This window comes from Pholcus phalangioides, unplaced genomic scaffold (genome assembly GCF_987345545.1).
Source record: "Pholcus phalangioides strain wild (caught in Gottingen) unplaced genomic scaffold, Ppha-v1.0 ptg000017l_1, whole genome shotgun sequence".
Lineage (NCBI taxonomy): Eukaryota > Metazoa > Arthropoda > Arachnida > Araneae > Pholcidae > Pholcus > Pholcus phalangioides.
In genome coordinates, this window is record NW_028301610.1 from 66,149,205 (window position 1) to 66,153,911 (window position 4,707).

At 36.4% G+C, this 4,707-nt stretch overlaps 1 long non-coding RNA gene across 1 annotated transcript; it reads left to right on the plus strand.

Moving 5' to 3' along the window:
- The first annotated feature begins 2,632 nt into the window (after positions 1-2,632).
- LOC149074653 (uncharacterized) lies at positions 2,633-4,123 on the plus strand. Its single transcript, XR_016194497.1, has 3 exons — positions 2,633-2,708; positions 3,480-3,678; positions 3,895-4,123. It is a non-coding gene; the product is annotated as an uncharacterized LOC149074653 (long non-coding RNA).
- Positions 4,124-4,707: the final 584 nt, after the last annotated feature.

Sequence of the window (4,707 nt, forward strand, 5' to 3'; positions counted from 1 at the left end):
TAACAAGAAACTAACTTTCAAACCTCATGTTGCACAGTTAAGAGCTCGTTGCATGAAGACGATGAACCTCTTGAAGGTCATGTCGTCTACATCATGGGGAGCAGACAGTAAGTCGCTCCTCCACTTATATAAAGCCCTAGTAAGGTCAAAGCCTGACTACGGCTCCATTGTATACGGGTCAGCACCTCGGAGCTATCTGAGTGTGCTCGACCCAGTCCACCATCTCGCCCTCCGCATTTGCTCTGGAGCTTTCCGGACATCTCCACTGGAGAGCCTGTATGTCGAATGCAACGAGCCGTCACTGACATCAAGACGCCAGCAACTATCCTTTAAATATTATATAAAAATGAAGTCTTTACCAGATCATCCACTTCATCGTGTCATTTTTTAATCCTTCTTTTCATTGACTTTTCGCTGCTCGTCCTACGGTCTCCGTATGAGGGCACTTCTGGAAGAACTACAATTATACATCAGTCGCGTGGCCCCAGTTGCCGAGCAATTGGCACCGTGGGAACAGTCTCCGCCAGATGTCTCTCTTTCTTTGTTATCATACCCTAGAGCCACCACAGCAGATGTCATATATCGACAGATATTCTTTACGCACAGGGGTAGGTACAATAGGTACTTCCCCATATATACCGACGGCTCCAAGAGCCCTGACCATGTCGGTTCTGCCTACATCTTTCAAACTTCCCGACATATTCTCTATTTTTTCTGCGGAGCTGTACGCAATCCTTCAGGCTCTACGTCATATAAGACGCAAACGCCACCGACGATGCATCGTTTATAGTGACTCTCTCAGCGCATTGCAAGCACTATGTTCCTTCAGTTTGGCAACGAAAAAGCAGACACCGCAGCTCGAACAACAACTAACATTGACAATAGTCTTTTGGTTCCTGCCAGTGACCACTTCTCAATCCTCCGGGAAGTGATGCATCGCCGCTGGCAGGAGCACTGGAACAATCAGATAAATAATAAACTTCATGCCATCAAACCCACACTTGGCTATGGCGTTCGAGCTGCAGAACTAACCGAAAGGAGGAAGTTCTGCTTGCCCGGTTACGCATAGGACACAGTCGCCTAACACAATCATATTTGTTATTAGGAGAGAGTCAACCAGAGTGCCCTCATTATCAAAGTCCATTGCTCATGCTTTTACTTGTTCACATCATCGTCATCATTTTACGACCGCTTTTGGTCAGAGTCATCTTTCACTTCATGAAATTTAAAATGACAATAGCGATGCATCTCGCATTTTTAAATTCATCAAAGCCATTGGTTTATACGACAAATTATAGTTTTACAATTCATGTCATTGATTTACGTTTCATGCTGCTTTTTATCATGCGCTTTTTTAATTTTGTGACATGACAAAAGGACAACTTCTTTTTTATAATAATGTGTGTTAGCGCAGTTTGACCAAATTGGTCCTTGCGCCAATAAACTTAAAATCCAATCCAATCTTGTGTGCTTGCACGTGGTCGTATTTGATGTTGTAGAATGCGCTCATAATGCTCGTCATGCAGATATAAGAAAATTCTCTTTTCTCTATTTGGCCCCTTGTAGAAGACCTGGATAGAAGATGAATATAAATAAATATATATATATGTATATATGCATCTATACTTAGAATGAGACAACCATAAGTATTCTTTATGGGCATTGTATAATTTTTATCACGTGTATATTTTATAATTTTTATTAATTGCATTTTTAATTGGGTTGCTGTATTTGACATCCATATTTTTATGGGCATCTTTTTATCAGCCACCTCGTTGGTTAGTGTTAGAGTTGGTTAGAGTTGGTTAGAGTTAGTTTCCCGCAAAATGGATGATTTTGGGCAAGCAATTGACTTCAACAATGAAACGATCAAAGAACTATATCCAAAATAGTTCCAGAGATATTTATATTAAATAGAGATATTTCCAAAAAAAATATCGAGATGAAAAGGGAAATGAAAAATTAGCTGTGATATGATTGAACTTAAGCAATATTCCAGAAACTGAGAATGAAAATCTCCAACAAATTTTCACGAATATAGATGCACTAGTGAAAACAAATGTCTGCAAAACTCTAGTGACTGCTCATCGTGTACCAACATTCAACAAGGACAGGCCAAAACCTATTATCTTACAGTTCACATCAAAAATTATCCGTGACAACATTTTGAGAGAATTAAAGGATTGCCGAATAAAGGCCTCCGAAATAAATCCAAGATTTGATTTATGGACGTCTCTGTTTATTTCAGCGAACATCTCATACCCGAGCTAAAAGCACTGTTCCTTAACGCGGAACACAACTATAAGTACTGTTGGACCCGTGACGGCAAAATATTCTTACGTGAGGACGATTCATCCAGGATCTTTCGTGTAAAATCTGAAGACGACCTACATTCACAGATCCATTGACTGATATAAATAACGATTTCCAATCCACCTGGATGATTTAAAGCAATTTTTGTCGTCTGCACCTTAGAGGAGAAATAAAGTAGAGTGAGGGAAACCCTACTTTTCGGGTACAGACAGTAAAGGTCACGTGACTTATAAACAATCTTCCCCCCTCCCGCGGCCATTTTCTATGTGTTTACCGTAGACTCTTGGAAGCGTCGCCTGCTCTCGCGTGTTACTTTTGTTAATAATGGTGCTAATGTGCTGTGCTTACGCTTGTGATGAGAAAAGTGTGGAAGGGGGACGAATAACGTTTCACAGGTACGTAAAATCGTTCTTTATTTTAATTTTTTCAAATATATATAAGTCATTAAAGTTTGCTATGCAAAAGTGCATTCATTAAAACGTGCGTTTTTTCGTTAAGGTGCACATTCTTGCTAATTTTTTGATAAATATTGAAATTAAGTTTAACAACCAAATGGTTATAAATATTTCTGCACTCTTGAATAAAAATTTAATTAAATTTTGATCTATTTGTCATTATGTTCCACAAGTATGTTGATGTTGTTCTTGGCGACCAAATTTTTCGCCAACTACTGCAGCTCGGATGCGTTTTCTCAACCCATTTTTGACAGATCTTCCGATTTTTAACCAAATTTCACACAAATTTTGCATATGATTACTGGTTACTTAACATACCTGAGCAGTTTCAAAAAAATGGAAAAAATTATATGAATTTTGATTTTTGAAAAATCAAAGTTAATTTCTTTGTACCTTTTTTTTGAAATAGTATGACCATCATACTTTTCTATTTCCCTAAAATGATAATTTCTTGGAGAGGGCGATTTCCCCATCCCCAGCTTTTACAAAAATTTAAAAAGTAACAGTAAGTGAAAATAAATAAATAAAAAAATAGATTCAGATGCCACAGTAAAGCAATTTTCAAAGTAGTAGCTGGAAGACAAAAAAAAATATTGCTCATAAAACATAATTTTTTAATAATTATAACAATTTTAACATGTTATTTGGATTTGCATTCCAATAGTCTCGTTTTTTTGCCTTGAACTGACACAAATATTCTTTATTTTTCAGTTTTCCTAAAGATCATGGAAAAAGGCAGCTTTGGGAAATCAATCTTTGGAGAGAAGGCCTCTGATTGCTCCAAAATTTGCTGCAAGCATTTTACAGAAGACGGTTTTGATCGGGAGAAGTTCATGGCTAAAAAAAGCTTGTTGGAAAGTTACAAAAGAAGCGGGAAAGTGATGAAAATTCAATGTGCCTAGTAATGCAGGTAACAAAACACATTTAGTTTTCTGTTATAATCCACTTAAACTATTTTTTCATAGATGAATTTGATTCTAGTCTGTCATAAGAAAAATATCTCAAAATGCAAATGTGAAAACTCGTGGACATGTTTCTCTTAACACGAAACTTTGTTTTATGTTTTCATGTTGATTGACGTGAAACTGATGCGTGTCACTAATTTTACTGTTAACATATTTTGCAGTTGCCAAAAACAAAAAGAAATACTACCTTGGAGATTTTGGTTCTGATGGTATGAAGTCCCCTGTCCATAAGCTACTGAAGTTGTGAAAATAGCTAACCACAGGATAAGCTAAATTACAATATTGGGCAGAAAAAAAAAGAAGAAAGTCACTCGAGATAAAAGTCAGTTCTCTTCAAGAAATGCTGGAAATCATGAGGAAAAAGTCTTCAATCTCTAATGCTGCTTGTAATATGTGAGAGGTATGGTTGCATTTTTCATGAGGTTATTCTACATAGACCTACAGTCAATTTTCTATCAGTTGAACTCTGATGACTCAAATATCTGCTCGAGTTGAACTTTTCTTCCTTTAAGCCGAAGTTTTTGGTTTGAAATGAATTAAATTCATTATCAGAGTGAAGAATTTAGGTACGGCTTATATTTAAGACATTTTTTTTTATTTCCTACTTCCCTTCTCTAGTTTTGTAAATAAACTAACCAATGACAATCAACTTGGACAACAGTGCTTGCAAATCTCTTGTTGCATGTATGGTCATGTCAGTAGTTTTTTAGCTCAGTTGCGAGTAATGCACAAATGCCAGATCACATCTTGATTGTGTGTAGACTTTTCTTGAAAATATCAAAGTAGTAAAGTTTTAGATTTGAAACAAAAAAAAATTATTAGCCTAATGAAATGGAAAGAAATCCAAATCTCAAAAGTTCGTACGTTAAATTTTTTTTCCTGAATATTATTTTTACCGACTTTGTAAAACATGGTAATTATTCGTGCAAGACTGCAAATATGAATGAAAAGAGACAACTAAAAATTTCTGAAAA